Raw genomic sequence first — 16,527 nt, 5'->3', positions numbered from 1 at the left:
GCCTCCTCTGCCTTCAAACGCTTGACATTGCTCCAACTTCACCTGCCTCACTACAAAAAGCAGCCCTGACAGGCACTCATACCTGGCTGCCCCCAGCCAATCATGCTTTCCAGCAGCACTAATGGCAACAAACAAGATTAGTCCATTACAAAAAGAGGTGTCATTATAATGCACAGTGGGGTTTTGCTGGGCCTTCTTCTTACAAGTCTCCATCCCTCCTCCCCCTCCACACACACACACACACACACACACACACAATGAAATGACTCTCTTTCCACCAAAATGCAGTTCCCGTCAAGATCCTGCACCAAGGAAGAAATCAAAGCTAAAAATATCCGCTGAAAGGTGCCACACTACAGAGACAGGCATAGGGATAGGGAGGGCCATGAATTTATTATGAGCCCCTAACACAGCTTCAAACAGCCTTTGATCTCTTCCCCATTTATTCAAATTTTAGGGGGAAAGGGGGAGAAGAGAAGACAGACAGAAAGAAAACAACATTTCCTTTGTGCAGAAGGAGACTGCTCCACCCTGTGCATTTGCATTCAGATCTGATGCACGGTAAATACCACTACAGAATACATCCCAGGTCTCGCCAGCTTTGAATACAATGGAGGAATGGAAAAATGTTCAGCAATAAAGAGATGAGATTAAAGAGTTAAGCGCCCATTTGAATCTGCAGAACACTTTGGGGTCAGCTTAGCAAACAAGGGTCTCTTTTTTCAAATATGAATTGCAAGGAGAGGCAACAGTAGAGGCTTTCCGAAAAATTCAAGAGAGAGGAACCTGTTCTTCACTCCGAGGGCCACATTCTCCTATTTTCAACTTTCTGGGGGCCACATGCCAGTGGTGGCGGGTGGGGTCGGAGGCAAAAGTGGACAGAACAGCTTGTGTGAACCTTACCTAGACAACAGGCTAGTGTCTACGTGCAGCTACACCCCTATCTCTAACCTCCACCCAGGTAAGCAAAAATGCATTAATCAGAATTCAAGGATACACTCCAGTCAGGCAAAAAACACACAAGAAGGGCGGAAGTAGGGCCATTTATGGGTGTGGCTGGGGATACAGCATGTCTTAGGTGGAATCCCAAAGGCCACCTAAGAAGGCTTAGCCCAAGGTTCCTCTGCCCTGGAATAGCTGAACTGGAGTTGCAGAAGTCAAATAAATACCCTCGGTGGAATAGAACAAATGAGGTGCATAGCAGCTTATCACTACATTTAATTCTTTGCATCACAGCTGTTATTATTACCAAAACTAGAAACACTCTTGGCTGTGGTACTTAATCCAAGCTGGTAGACATTTTCAATTGCCTGAGCTACTGTGAAAATAGAAAGTTGCCTGCAAAAAGAATTACAGGTGGTCAAATGGAGATCTTGCTCATAGCCACATGGAAATACACAAAGAAAAAGCGAACGAACCCTTTGCACCTAGGAATCCAGGTCTGGATTACATAATCTGCAAAGCAGCCTTGCCCAACTGGTGCCCTCCATGTGTTTGGAACCGCAAGTGCCATCAGCATCAGCCAGCATGGCCGATGGATAGGGACAATGGGAACTGTAGTCCAGAGCAGCTGGGGGCACCATGTTGGCTAAGGAGGCATCAGAGCCTTCTTAGCAAGCAAAAAACTCAAGGGAGTCATGTTAGCACCACTGTGGAAGTGTTTGCACCATAGGATGGAACCTGCCATCTTTTACCATTGCCTTCAACACAAGAGCATGGCTAACATAATAAACATCTTGATGTTTATTGCCAGGGCGCCCTGACACAACTGTCATAACTTTCAATAGCTATCAGCCAGCTCCTGCAAGCAAGCATTTATTTAGATTGTTGCACTAATCCTTGCAATGTTTTTGGTGGCAATTTTCTTTCATTCTGCAAAATACAACGGGAACCTGCTGACTCAGAGGCATCTGACTGCTCCAATGAGAACAATGGGCTGCTCAGCTACATCTGTCAGATGCACTGTGCATAGGAACTGCCATACAATTTTCGAGACAGCAAAATTTACACATGTATGTAGGTGTGCATGCGTGCCATACGTTTTGAACAATGCAATTCAGTGTGGGGGGGTTCTCTCTGCTTTATTCTGTTCACTACTCCCAGCAAACCATCACTCCGGAACAGAGACGTGGGGGGGGGGGGTATTTGTGTGTAAGGCCTCTAGTGCCAAAACACAGCTTTTCATCTTGCAGGGAATGACCCAATCACTTCAATGAAAGGGGCACTAGTGGGTGTACAAAAACTTGACTCCTTTATTGAAGTGAATGGAGAAGTCCACATGGGTGCTTCAGAGTACATCAGGGGCTCTGGATTTAGGACAACACTACTGTGTCAGAAAGGAATCTCAAAAAAGGGGTGAGAAATGCTGAACTGATGCCTAACAGATACAGAGCTGCCAAACCTGTCCTGTGAAAATTACAACACACCAAGGAGTGTATTTTACATTCAAACACATACACACACTTCTTTATGAGGCAATGACATGATTCCCCAGGTAACAAAATATTAACATGGCATTCCACTTCTCTCCTTTTGCAAAATGTCAAAGCAAAATCATGCAGCTTGCCAGTGAGTTTCCACAAACACTATGAGAAAGAAAGTGAAATCTCTTAAGCCAATACCTTCTGCATCAGACCTTCCAGTTCCCTGAGAAATGTAACACATCATGGGAAGTTTTCCAAAGGCAGCAACTGGGATTCAGGTCTCCAACTGATCTCCATAGTTCAAAAGAAAAACAAAACGTGTCTTGCCAATGGATCAAAATGGACATGGTTTGCAAATTTTAGTTTTAAGAGTGCAAATTCATTCCCAATGAAATCAGTGCTGCAAAAATCCACCTCTTTCATTAGGGAAACCCCTTGGAATGCAACTCCCCTCATTGAAATACTTGGGGGAAGAGATGTACAAACATCGCTGTTGTTTGGAAACAAAACACACTGGTTCTCATCTCCCAGAGCCATGAGTTAATCAACCACCTATTTCTGCAGCCCAGCAGAGCAGTCAAACTGCACCTTCCTCAAGATGTATTTGTGCTCCCATTGCAGCGGGGATCACAAATGCTTTATCCCTATTTATGGAAAATGCCTGATTTAATGCCTCTGCTACCATCCAAAGTTGCTGTTAAAGCAATAAACGCAACCCAGTGATTGCAAACAGAATGGGGACATTTTTCACTGCCATCAATGGTGGGCACAAGGGAGGTACACACTGGGCACAAAGATAAATGGGCAGGAGAAAGGAAGCATCAGTAAGGCTTAACACACCAGCTCACGTTTCTCATTCCGCTCTGAGGCTGAAAAAAAGCTATACTGTACCGGGCAAAAGATTTGTTCCGTGTGTACACTTATATTTACTACCACAACACCTGTCATGCTGATGGGCAGGGTGGGGAAGAGAGGCTGTATACCTGCAGTACATCCCACTTGCATTTTGCATGCAAGGGAAAAAACTTATTATAACCCCTTCCAGCAGAGCACACCAGCACCAAGAAGAAAGGCAGTTTTTGTCCTCACTGCACCAGTGTACTCAGAGATGCCACTGGATCAGAGGCTCCACTCTCCCAGTGGTCCAAGTCATTCTAAATTCAACTTCATGTCAGCTGTACAGACCTATCCTGGGTTCCATTATTTTTCTTCACAATAGAAATTGATGGGTGCAGACTGTCCAAATTCAAGAAGGGAGCACCATCAATCCTTCTTACACCTGCCTTTGAAATCCAGAAGCATATTACCAAAGGGTCCAGAGTGTTGTTCAACCTGAAAAGCAGAAACCATCTAAGAACTGGAGCTCCTATCAAATAATTGTCTGTGTAAACAAACTGGCCTTGGGCCACCAGTGGCAGGAGGGGAAGGCTGCAAAAGGCCAACTTTTGAAGATTCTACACAGACACTTAATATCCAGCTTTTTCTCTTCTGCTCAAGCTGCTTAAAACTTACCTTGCTGAATACAACACAAAGGAACTTCACAAAGCCTGTTAAGAGTAAATCCTTGCTTGCAGAATTGCACCTCGCACCCCCACAGCAGGAGAAAAAATAGCAAAATCTTTGACAGGCAAAGAGCATTTCAGCAGATTTTAGAGAAACAAAACACAAAGGAGGGGTGAGGAAAAGCCATGTGCTGAATGTCTATAGTACTATCAGTATCCTATTCAGCTTCAAAATGTGCTTGCATATTTAAAATTGAGCGCATGGTCATTAACAGGTCATCTTCTGTTCAGTTCTCCTTTCCTCTACAAAAGCTTCTCCTGATACTCAAAGTTAGTTAACAACCACAAAGGGAGGATGAGAAACAAAGACATCATATCACACCCAAAATATCATCAATGGATTCAGTCAATCATAATGAACACAAAGAGCAGTTGTGCAGCTTCAAATTGTTGCGCGTCTCAAGTAGATGACAGGAAAAATCAAGGCATGACTGATACAGAATAGTATCTTAACTCATTTAGGCTGTTATTCTCTGCACGCTAACCGATGACAAAGTCCCACTGAACTTAATGAGGCTCATATCCAAGTGATCATACATAGGACTGCACAACACAGAACATGCAGTGCAGAATGAATGAATTCAACTAGGCAAGCTTCCACACATGGTGGAACACAATAAGCTGCCTTATACAGAATCAGGCCATTGGCCCATCTAGCTCAGTATTGCAAACTGAAGACAACAGTTCTCCAAGATTTTCTACAAGCGTCATTTTTAGCTCTCCCAGGAGATGCCAGGGACCTTTCTACATGCAAAGCAGGGGTTCTACCATAGAGCTTCCATTGTTTCATTGGGTCTAACTACTTCATGGCTCTGTTTTGGTAAATCTGCTTGTCTGAAAGAATGGTGGCCACAGAAACCATGGCAAGCTTGAAGCCTACATAAAGCCAACAATATTATGGTAGTCAGCTGCAACAAAATGGAAGGCAGGGAAACCAATTTGCTAGACTTAGCTCTTAAAGTGGTCCAGTGGTGGAATGCTGAATTATTCTGCCTCTCTTCTAACAGAAAATTAAAACCACTATGTTGTTGCAGCAGAAAGTGAAAGAAAAAAGCAAAATACAACTGAGCAAACATTCTTGGCAGCAAGACGAAAGATACTCCTGCTATCATGCAAGTTTTGGGAAAATATGCCAATAAGAGGTCTAGAAGAAATGAGGGGGTGTGGCTCAGAAAACTAAAGGTATGGTCATCATGGGGGGGGGATTGGATGTGCCTGCCTTAAAGAATGCCACAATGAAAGCCACAATACACAGAATGGATTACAGCACAAACTGCAAAAAGTGAAATACCTCAACGTCTATTACCCACATCAATCAATTGCCAATGACTCAATTAGGAAAATGACTGGTCCACTTCTTGCCATATGATTGTATTTCATGCTGAATATTATTATATTCAAGAAATAAAAATATGCAAGGACCCATCCTTATCCTCCTGTACATGCTTCTTTCATGTTTCAGCATTACAGGTTTCAATGTAAATCACCTTCCTGAAATCAACAGATCTATTACTGTTTATGAAGGGCAGGAGAACAACTACAGTTCTATGTGAGTACGTATCAATGGTTGATCTCTACACCAATCTCTATTATTCAACTGGGCCACTCCTTCAGTGTGTCTGCAGCACAGGATCCAAGATTCACAGGCATTCTCCACACGGTCACTTTGAATGATATAGCAAGACAGCAAATGCCAGCCTTTAACTCCTTCACTGATATGTAGCCTTAATTCATTCTCAGGCATCCCTCAGTATGGGAATCAGGAGCATTGCAGGAGGAGATACTCATAAGGATTATTTTGCAGATCATCTGCAACCAACTAATTAAACATTTACAGGAGAGAAACTCTACATTAGAGAGACCCAGTTCCTGCACAAGAGGCATGCAGCCTCAATCTGCTGAAGAAAATAAATGCAGATCCCTCCCAAGTCCGTGGCAAAAATGTTCAATGAGCTCAGGGATACAAGATGGAGGCCCTGGTGTTCCAAATGACAAAATGCAACAGGAGACGGGGATCACAGATTGCAATTTGCCAAGTAAACTTACAACCTCTCCTCTGGCAAACTTCCTACAGTGCTATGGATTCTTTGACATGTTACATGTTGGCATTCATGATTAGCTCTCAGTTAGCTATGGAGCATTGATCAGCATATGGCAACAATTCAAACAGTGTCTCATCACCACTGAACGGTATCTGAAGCACAAGAGTCAGCGATTTCCATCTTCAATGAATGGTGAATAGCACAAACTGCCACTTTTCCTGCTCCCGACTGAGAAGTTTTAAAGTCACTAACTTTACCTTGAACATAACAAAAATGATATTTCATTATAAATGTGACTAGAGCCTTCCCAAGCATTGCATATCTATTTTTTGTGGTGGGGTTTTTTTTGGGGGGAAGCCTAACCAACGCATAGTCATATCCTATGCATATTAATTCAGATTTAAATCCCACTGTATTTAATTGTTTCCACTGACATATCAGCATGTCTAGAACTAAGTTGTCTATTAATTAGACAGGAAGCTCCACTGTGCTCAGTGGGGACTTACAACCGAGTAAGGACTTTGAAACCAGACACTCGCTTTACCCAGGCCAGGGGTTTCTCTCCCAAACCCTTACAAACCACAAGCAACTCCTTCAAGACTGTTGACAGTTTCCGCCACACATCTATTACAGGTGCTACTGTTAGAACAGCATTGTTACTGTTCCGAACAAACACTCAACTAAGCCGTAAGAGTTCCTAAGATTTTTCAGGACTTCATCATGGGAAGTTATTAAGCCTTCAAGCCAAACACATAAGGGGGGTGGGGACGTTAAAAAGTAGTAAATATGTTTCCCCAAACACGATGTTAATCTAGAATGTGTTTATGGAACTCTGCCTGCATGGGCTTCAAGGCTCCGGCCGCACCTAGGACTGGAGTTGGCATTTGGGTGTGGCCCCCAAGCCGAGTCCCCCCTGAAAAGAGGAATGAGCTCCCGGTGCTTTCTGACCTTGGCGGGGGCGGGGGATGCCCTACCGGTAGAACACCTGCCTAAGGGGTAAGACTGAAATAAAATAAATATAAGCAAAGGGAAGAGCAACGCCCTTCCAAGAAAGCGCTCCCTCTCCGCCGAGGCTACCCACAAACGCCCCTTTTCCTTCGACTGAAAGGGAACCAGAGTTCGATCTAGGAAGGCGCCTCTGGAGTAAGCGAAGTCTTTGAAATCGACGCTGGGCAAGACATTTTTGCCAGTTCCGAGTTCGCCGCGCGGGTTGGTTACCAGGCTTGTCTTTCACAACAGACGGCAGGATTTATTTTTTATTTTTTTTAAGAAGCAACCTGTACGCAGCTCCGCCCTCTCCGTAGATAAAAAAAGGGGGGAACCCACACATGCACACGCCTGCAGAGTAACAGGAATCCGAGATTCGCCCTTTGATCGACTTTGCGAGCGAGCGTGGGGGAGCCGAGCAAGGGAGCAATCGAGCAGCTGCCCTCCCATGCACGCCCCCCCCACATCGCCCTTTCATAAACGTCCAACCCAATTCGCTTGCCCGTCCTCGGAAGCGAGCAAGGCATGCATGTATAGGAAAGAAGGGAGGGCGCTCAGTTCCATGAAGGAGACATTTCCAAAGGGGCGGGGGCAGTTAAAGACGGATTGCTTCCCTTTACACAGAGAGGATCAACAGGGCGCAAGCACACCTGAACGTCTCTGGCCGGGCTTCACTCTCCCCCCCCCCTCAACTCGGCCACCCCCGTTTCCAGCAGGCAAAGCAGCCAAGGGCGGCGGGGGAGGCGCTGATTCGCCGTCGAGAGGAAAGAAAGGAACACACCCCTCTGCCCCTCTCGGAGGAAAGGAAGATGGGGGCGCTGCACAAGCGAAAAGGCGTGGGGGGGGGAATGGAGATGATTCCGAGGGATGCAAACGAGCTGAGTTGAGAAGGAAGGGGAAGGAATGTCACCTGGACACGGTCGCTGCCGAAGACGCGATGGGAAAGAGGAAGCGAGTTTGTAGTATCGTGAGAAAACGCACACGCGTGACCAGGTCGCTCCCTCCTCCCACTCCTACTCCTACTACTACCACCTCCGCCTCCCCGGAGACCTCCACGTGATCCCGCTGCCCGCCTGGCTCCGCAGAGCTCCAGCCACACCGCCCGGGCGTCGGTCGCCCCTGTTGCCCCGAGTGGCTCCAGCAGGCGGGGCGAGGGGGCGAAGGCAAGCGGTGGCATCGGGGTAAAGGCGAGGGGAAAGATGGGGGTGGGGAATCGTCGCCATGGCTAACCTTTTTCTTTTCTTTTTTTCCTTTCCCCCGAGTAATCCGGAGTCAAGACGTCCAAGGATCCAAGGAAACGTTCATCTGGCGAGGAGAATCACAGGCTCCCGAGCCTCCTTGCAATTAATTAAAGGGACAAAAAAATGCAGATTCCGAAGAGTAATGGGGGGGGGTTGGGGTTTTAAAAAGCAGCCGCTTCTCTCTCTCTCTTCCCCCTCCCTGCTGCTTTCTTCCTCCAAGAGCGGCAAGAAAAATGAATCAGGCTGGCTTGCAAAGCGGCGGCGAGGGAGGCGGGGTGGGGGGGCTAATAATGCAAGGCAGCTGCAGCGGGAGGCAGGAGCGAGTGAGCAGGAGGGCTGGCAGCTCAGCGAGAGAGGCACGTCATGAGCAAATGAACCAGCCTCCGAGGGAAGGGGGGGGGAGCGAAAGATCATCTATGCAACCGAACAGCCTTTGCACGGGCTGCGCTGCCTGCAGCCCGGAGTCCTTTCGCGTTTCTCCAGCCTTTCAAAGCGGCGGCGAGGCGCTCGCGGCAGATGCAATCGGATTTCGGAGCAGGTAGGTGGCCCTCCGCACCTGTGCGGATGCATCCGGGGCGGCCCACCCACTCCAGTCCTTTGGCGCGTCCCGAGTGTGAAAAATGCACGGAAATAAAGCGACAGTTTGATCGGGTTGCTGCAAGCCGATTCCGGGCTAAGCACGCGCTCCCCCTGCCTCCCCGCCCGGTCTGCTCCCAGGCTCCCTCCTCTCTGCCAGTCAGAGAGATGCAAATCAGCTAACCCCACCTCCTCGCAACTCCCTTCTCATTGTTCCGTAAACCAAGGTAAGCACACCACGCCCAAAAATCACACACGGCTCAGTTACTGTTAAGGTCACCGTCGTATATCCGGGGAAGGAACCCAGAGCTCATGGATCTGTGGGTTTTGTAATGTGCTACGTTACCTGTGGCGATGTGCTGCGGTATAACTATATCTTTAAAACACTATATTTTCCTTCACGGTACTTCTATGTGCATAAAGTACCTTGCAGGGTCTGAACAATTTGCATCCCAGTTTGAAACCTTGGCCGGCATGAAAATTGGCATCCCAGTTTGAAACATCTGCTTGCATCAATATTTACCTCCAAATAAGCAGCTTTTAAGTGTGGAAACCTACAGCAGGTTAAGGCGAAAGCAGTGGTTATATTTCTAATGATTTCCATGCTGCCATTTCAAGGTGGCTCATCAGAATAAAATCAAAACAAGTTGAAATGCATTTTTTATAAATCTCAATTCTGGACCACCCAGTGAGCTTTGTGGATTTTCAACTGCAGTCTTTGCCACCTCTTCTATTGTGTCTGCGGTTGTATGGCCCAGCCACACCCATGTGTACAGTATTGTGTGCAGGCGATACTAGCTGGCATATGTGAAGACAAATGGCAAAACTGGGGACACTAAAATATCGATTACTACGTGATTCCACCTTTCGTGATGGGCTGCATTATCCTAATGCCATTCCACAGGTATAGCAGCAACATAGCTTATGTGTGTTCTGCCTGTTATGGGAGGTCAAAACCATAAAGTCTGGGGAATGCAGAAGCAATGTAAAAATGGCAGACACGCCCAAAGCAACCCTGGAAAACATCACAGTCCACTGTTTGGGTCAGGGATTGTGGTCAGTGTAGAAGCCGAGAACCAGAGCAAACCTGGGCAGGCCAAGCCAGGGGCGTGTCCATCACACTGCCATGCCCCCAATACTCAAGGACCATAGGGTAAGGTGAAGGTAAGGTAAAGGACCCCTGCATGGTTAAGTCCAGTCAAAGGTGACTATGGGGTTATTCATCTCGTGTCAGGCCAAAGGAGCCGACGTTTGTCCACAGACAGCTTTTGGGTCATGTGGCCAGCATGACTAAACTGCTTCTGGTGCAACGGGACACCATGACAGAAACCAGAGCGCACGGAAACGCTGTTTACCTTCCCACTGCAGCGGTACCTATTTATCTACTTGCACTGGTGTGCTTTTGAACTGCTAGGTTGCCAGGAGCCAGGACAGAGCAAAGGGAGCTCACTCCATCACGGGGATTTGAACCGCCAACCTGATCGGCAAGCCCAAGAGGCTCAGTGGTTTAGACCACAGCGCCAAGTGTACAGCCAAGGCAGCCCTGTGGTGCTCTCTGTTAGAACAATGACAGACACATTTGGGATGTTTACTTCCTCCCCACCCATCCACATTGAGGAAAGGTATAAAACCAGGCAGCAGCCACAAGCAAAGGAACTTCCATCTGCAAAGTAGGGAAGGGGAAGGGGACATGTTCAGGTTCAGTCCCCGACATTTCCCAAGCAGGGCTGGGAGAGAAGACCCTTCTCTGACACCCTGGAGAACCACTGCTGGTCAGTTTGGACAACAGTGAGCCAGATGAACCAATGGCCAGACTTGGTCTATGGCAGCTTCCTACATTATTATGGATTGGTTTAAATACAGAGCGTTCTGCTGGCATATCTGTAAGGGAGGCAAATTATAAGGTGTGGTAAGGATTATTTATCCAAGATCCATTTTCCAAACTGGGCAGAATAATTTGGGAAAGGGCTCTAGATCAGGGGCAGAGCATCTGTTTCATGTGCAGAAGATCTCACGGCTGAGAGACCCATACCTGAAACCTTGAAGAGCTGGTACAGTAAGTGTGGACATTGCTGAACTCGATAGACCTGCAGTCTACTTCAATATAAGGCCTATCACCCAGGCATAGGGAACCAGATCTCCACCACTACCCACAGGCCCGCATTATCAATTACTTAACAGGTGATGGACCATTTTGGCAATCGCCTGACATCACAATAGCACAGGGACGCGGACTTATAAAAAATATTGGGGGGGGGCGCCCGGGAAAGCTCATGAATAATAAATAAGCTCATGAATATGCAAATAAAGTGGTGCCGCCTCCTCGTGAGCGAATAGGGGAGAGCGTGCTGTGCCTATTAATCAGCTCCGAAGGAAATTGGGTGGAGCTTTTGCTCGGGAGGGAGGGCAGGAGGCATGCAGCCCGACCCTGTGCATTTTGGGCTGGGGGAGGGGCGGCGATGGCGCTCTGCTGGAGGGGCGCCGGAGATTATTGGGGGGCGGAGCCCCCCCAAACGAATTTTTGAGGGGGCTCGGGCCCCCTCAAGCCCCATGGAGTCGGCGCCTATGCAATATCATCAGGTGACCCTTTGTTTGCCTGCATGGTTTGAAATCAAATTGTGCAAGCAAAGGCATAGCCCCTCCCCCCCAAAAAAACCAGATGATCGCCTGTTTTACAAAGCACTCCCAAAGACCCAGCTAGCAGCTGATTCTGCACAGGGCTTTTGCACACAGCTTTGCAGATAAACTTCCTTTCAGCTGAGACAGGTCTATACTTGGTTCATATATGACATCAGGTGTAGGCAGAGGTGTACCTTTGCACCCTCGGCAAGGATATTTGGCTGCCCAGAGCAGCAGCATGTGGAGCATGCCAGCGAGACAGAGCAGAGAGGCCAGATTTTCACGTGTTCCTGGGCCTGTGTCCTTGGCGGGAGCCAAACTGACCAACTCCTAGGCATGCCTGTGGGTGTAGCGCAGGTGAGCTTGGCCAGAATGGGTTCACAGGCCAAATGGTAGACGTAGTTGGATCCAAATGTGGGAGGTTCCTCAGCCCAAGGGAGGAAGGAAACTTGCATCTTGTGGCAATGGTGAGACTGGCCTTCTGCCAACAGAGCAGGACTTCTGATGAACTCCTCAGCCAGCAGTGCTCCAGTACAGGTTTGTATCCTAAAAAACTAATAAATATAAAACTCAAATTTTAAACCAGAAATTTACACCTAGGGATGTTATCACTATATATACTAGTCCGGGGGAGGCAGGGTTAGGGTTGAAAAAGATAAATATGAGTGGGAATTAGGCAACTTATGGAAAATTAATACAAAAAGGAGGGAGTAAATGGAAGATGAAGCCATATGAAGAACTTAAAGAATATGTGAATTCTTGGCTGCACTATCACCAAGTCAATGAAATGTTTAAATAGGATTTTAAGGAAAAGGGGTTTGATGAAAATAAATCAAAGTTGGAAGTAGAGATATTAAGCAATAAATATAAAATTTTGTCTAAAATGTACAAATTGCTGCTTGAATGGCATTTGAAAGATGAGGAGGTAAAGTCGGTTATGATACATTGGGCTAAATATTTTGGGGGAAAATATGGAAAGAAGGTTTAAAATTTACTGCATGCAATGCCTTAAAAGAAAATGTGATGAAAATGATGTATAGATGGTACATTACACCTGTTAAATTTGCTAAAATGTACAAAGTGAGTAATAAGTGTTGGAAATGTAAAGAAAAAGAAGGAACATTTTATCATATGTGGTGGGAATGTAAAAAAGTGAAAAACTTCTGGGAAATGGTATATAATGAGATGAAAAAAATGTTGAAATATACATTTATTAAGAAACCAGAAGCATTTTTACTTGGCATTGTAGGATATGATATAAATACAAAGGATTGTAAATTATTTTTGTATGCAATGATGGCAGCAAGAATATTGGCACAAAAACGGAAGCAATAAGAAATACTGACAAAAGAAGAATGGAGAATGAAACTGATGGACTATGCAGAATTAGATAAATTAACAGGAAGAATTCGAAACCTGCGGAACCATGAAATTCACAAAAGACTTGTGTAAATGTACGGACTACTTGAAAAGTAATTGTGACCGTCAGATTACACTTGTGGGTTTGCAAGAAGTTTTGTAAGGCGAACTATTTGAAATATTGCAAAAAAGGTAAAGAGGAGAACTCTTTAGTTAAGATAGTTAAAGGCAATATGTATTTAAGAAATGCAGAAGAAGTGATAAGAATGGAGGATCATCAGAGATGCTGATGGAAGTCCAAAAAGATTGTATAAGAAGTGAAGTTCTGTTGTATGATTGAGAATCAAAATGTTAAAATTAATAAAAATTATTATATATAAAAAAAATAACTAGTCCGGGGGGTGGCGGGGACAGCAGGAGAGGAGTATTCCACTCATGCCTGCTTGTGGGCTTCCCATAGGCATTTGGCTGACCACTCTGGAAAAGAGGGTGCTGGTCTAAATGGGCCTTTGGTTGTTTCCTTATCTACAATGTTATTAATTGCATAAAGAAATAAAAGGCTTGGCAATTAGCCTTTTGGTACTTCCACCAGGTGTTACTGTTCAGGCTTCCAACTTACAGTGAAAGCTATTTGCTCTTCTGTGCTTTTACCAGATGGGTTTGTTTCTGCCCACAACCTCCTTGTTTGCTGACCTTTGGGGGCTTATTTTATTTTGCTGTCCTGCTGGTATGTTTTGATGTCCGAAAGAACAATGCCTTCAATGTGAACCATCCTTGGCGTGGGGTGTGTGCATGTTACAGCCCATCAGTGGCCTAGAATTCCACTGTATATTTGCACAGAAATAATTTGCATTAGTTAAATAACGTAAAGTCATGCATTTTTAAAGGTGCACAGGCAAACATTCCAGGACTGTGAGCTCCCTAGATATGGAGAATGAGTGCTAACAATGGAGATGGTCCTGCAAATTCAGCATCAATTGCGTGTAATATGTTTGTCAATTGATATGCAAATTTGATGTCTCTATTTTGCCTTTGGCCTCAGGCTCCTGACTAACTGCCAAGATGGTAACAGGTGTTGCTAAGTCAATGCCACTTCTTAGATGGCATATTGTGTTAGCAATAGGATGCAAGCATTTTTAGAAAGCTTACTATGTTATGGGTGTGGGAGGAGAGATAAGGTTTCCAGTCTAGAATTTAGACCATAACAAAGGAATTGTGCAGGTTGTGTGCCATCTGTCGTTGCAGCATTGTGACTTGACAACCTTTAAAGGGGCAACAGCCCCCCCCAAAAAAAGTGGATGGTGTGAGACTGAATTTTATACCTTGTTTTGATACAAGCTTCCCGGTATATATTAAGATTTTGATGTGCTTTTTGTTAGGGCTGTGAAATGATTCCATCGGCAGGCAGATCTTCAATATAGCAAACCATTGGTCTGTCTGATTTGCAAGCCAGCGTTGGACTTAACCACAGTTTCCCAAGTTTGTAGGAAAAGGGGAACCATGGTTTAATAAACCCCAGGAGTTTTGTGTTAAGTTAAACAAGGGAAGGAGGACGGAAGGGAAGGAGGGAGAGCATAGGCACAATGCTTATTTTCAATCTGATATATATCAGAAGTCAGAGGGGAAGCTCTGCCGGCAAGGCGCACACCAATGAACCGACCCAAATAGCAGCCAAGTGGAAGCTACCAGTGGTGTTAGCCAATGGAAATCTCTGAAATGGGTAATTCCAGGAGTGGAGGGGGGTGGAGCCAGCACAGGATTCACTGGCCCTGAACCAGCTCTGCTGCCATCATGTGACAGAAATGGGCTCAATCCATTCCTTGCCTCATTGATTTCAGCAGGGCTAAATTTAGACTAGCTCTGCTTGGATCCCACCCCTTGCCTAAGTAAAAGGCAATGCTGCACCACTGAATATCTTTTCACAGAGGACAGCACTGATTAAAATCCAGTTTAAAAATTTGCATTCTAAATCTGTCATTAATTAGTTGATTAATAGATTAATTAGTATGATAAGTCAGCAGTGCTGTGCAAATTTTACATGCATATGTCCATGGTTTAAATCTGGTTGGCCTCCAAACCAGCTAGGATCATGATCATTTTCCTAAAATAAAACATTGAGAGGGTGAAAAAATGTTTATTTGCGTACAGAAAATAGCCTTAGATTCTGCTTTCAGAATCGTATCAACACATCTGCATGTTTGAAATATATAGGTTGCACTTCAGTTCCTTTTAGTAAATACAATAATATGGAATCCCTTTGTCTGTCAATAGTTCAAGAGTAGCTAGAAAAAGGCTTAATCATATGAGATTGTTCAGCATAGAGGACCATGTCGTGAAAAATGGCTCCACCTCTTGTGACGCCTGCAAAAGCATGATTTCCCCCCCCCCAAAAAAATCGGGACCATCGTGAAAACTCTTAAGCCATCACGGCTTCTCATTTTGTCACACAGAGCCCCGAATGCCTATTTTTGTTGAGGTACACTAACCAGAAATGGCTTCATGTTGGGGGAAGCAGGGGAAAGAGAGGGTTGCTAACTGAGGCTGCCTTCTTCTTCTTCTCCTCCTCCTCCTCCTCCTCCTCCTCCTCCTCCTCCAACACCACCACCTTTGCTGCAGCTCCTGGGAGTCAGAGAGGGCAGAATGCGGGGAAGAGAGAAAAGTATTGTGCCAGATAAGAGGCAGGGAGCCAGGCAGGCTTCCCCTCCCTCTTTTCTCCCCGTGTATCCCCGAAGCCTGTTCTATAGAACTGCTTTGGGTTGTGCATTGAGAGAGAAGAGGCAGGGGAAGCTCTGTAACATAAGCAGAATTTCTTGTGTTAGCATAAATACCTTGTTCAGTAAAGGTAAAGGGACCCCTGACCATTAGGTCCAGGCGTGGCTGACCCTGGGGTTGCGGCGCTCATCTCGCTTTATTGGCCGAAGGAGCCGGCGTACAGGTCACGTGGCCAGCATGACTAAGCCGCTTCTGGTGAACCAGAGCAGCATACAGAGACTCCGTTTACCTTCCCGCCAGAGCGGTACCTATTTATCTGCTTGCATTTTGACATGCTTTCGAACTGCTAGGTTGGCAGAACCAGGGACCAAGCAACGGGAGCTCACCCCGTTGCAGGGATTCGAACCACCGACCTTCTGATTGGCAAGTCCTAGGCTCTGTGGTTTAACACACAGCGCCACCCACGTCCCTTGTTCGGTACCACGCATTAAATGCATGTGGACAGGCTCTCTCTAGGGGAGGTCCAAGTTTCATCTGTGCCCCTGCTCACGCACACACAGAGAATCCTGGAAATAAAAGGGTAGGCTGCAAGGCATCTGTGATGGATGCTTTCTAGTGTCATGTAATGAGCCTTAAGTCAGAGATCTGGACTAGATGGGGTGGCTAAGGAGATTCAGTTTCCTCACTAAGTCATCAGCTCCATGGATAAACTCTTGCAAGTCACTTTGCTACTATGACAGGCAATAAAGCATAATGGCAAAAATGGAAAGATAGCAGGAATCACCATATAAAAATCAAGTTGTGCTTTAGGGCAGAGCATTAAGGAGGAAACCGATAGATGTTAACTAGTATCATGAACTCCCCCTGCAGTTTCAATAAGTTATTATTCTCTTTGAGCTAAAAAGCCTTGCACAGTATTGCTGTGCGCTATAAACATGCCACATGCGCCATCCAAAAGCATTGAATGAAGTTGTGCTTGGCTAAATTGGGAAAGGACTTCATGAAG

At 45.9% G+C, this 16,527-nt stretch overlaps 3 protein-coding genes across 12 annotated transcripts in view; all 3 read right to left on the bottom strand.

Annotated features, from left to right (window-relative positions):
• EPB41L1 (erythrocyte membrane protein band 4.1 like 1) overlaps positions 1-11,047 on the bottom strand; it is a 183,734-nt gene extending 172,687 nt beyond the window's left edge. For 3 of the 9 annotated variants that reach the window (XM_083507862.1, XM_083507869.1, XM_083507870.1), the window contains exon 1: positions 8,245-11,047. The gene's annotated coding sequence lies outside the window, so the exon portion shown is untranslated. The remainder of the gene's footprint in view (positions 1-8,244) is intronic. The other 6 variants (XM_083507872.1, XM_083507873.1, XM_083507865.1 and 3 more) reach the window with 4 other exon arrangements.
• LOC310709034 (uncharacterized protein) overlaps positions 1-16,527 on the bottom strand; it is a 431,701-nt gene that overhangs the window by 108,113 nt on the left and 307,061 nt on the right. The gene's annotated exons all lie outside the window — the stretch shown is intronic.
• LOC310709079 (tigger transposable element-derived protein 1-like) overlaps positions 1-16,527 on the bottom strand; it is an 877,074-nt gene that overhangs the window by 829,548 nt on the left and 30,999 nt on the right. The window lies entirely within an intron of this gene.

Source organism: Podarcis liolepis (genome assembly GCF_965112155.1).
Source record: "Podarcis liolepis genome assembly, chromosome: 6".
In the NCBI taxonomy this organism is placed as follows: domain Eukaryota; kingdom Metazoa; phylum Chordata; class Lepidosauria; order Squamata; family Lacertidae; genus Podarcis; species Podarcis liolepis.
The sequence above is the reverse complement of the archived record's forward strand: the minus strand, read 5'-3'. Positions and strand labels throughout refer to the sequence as shown.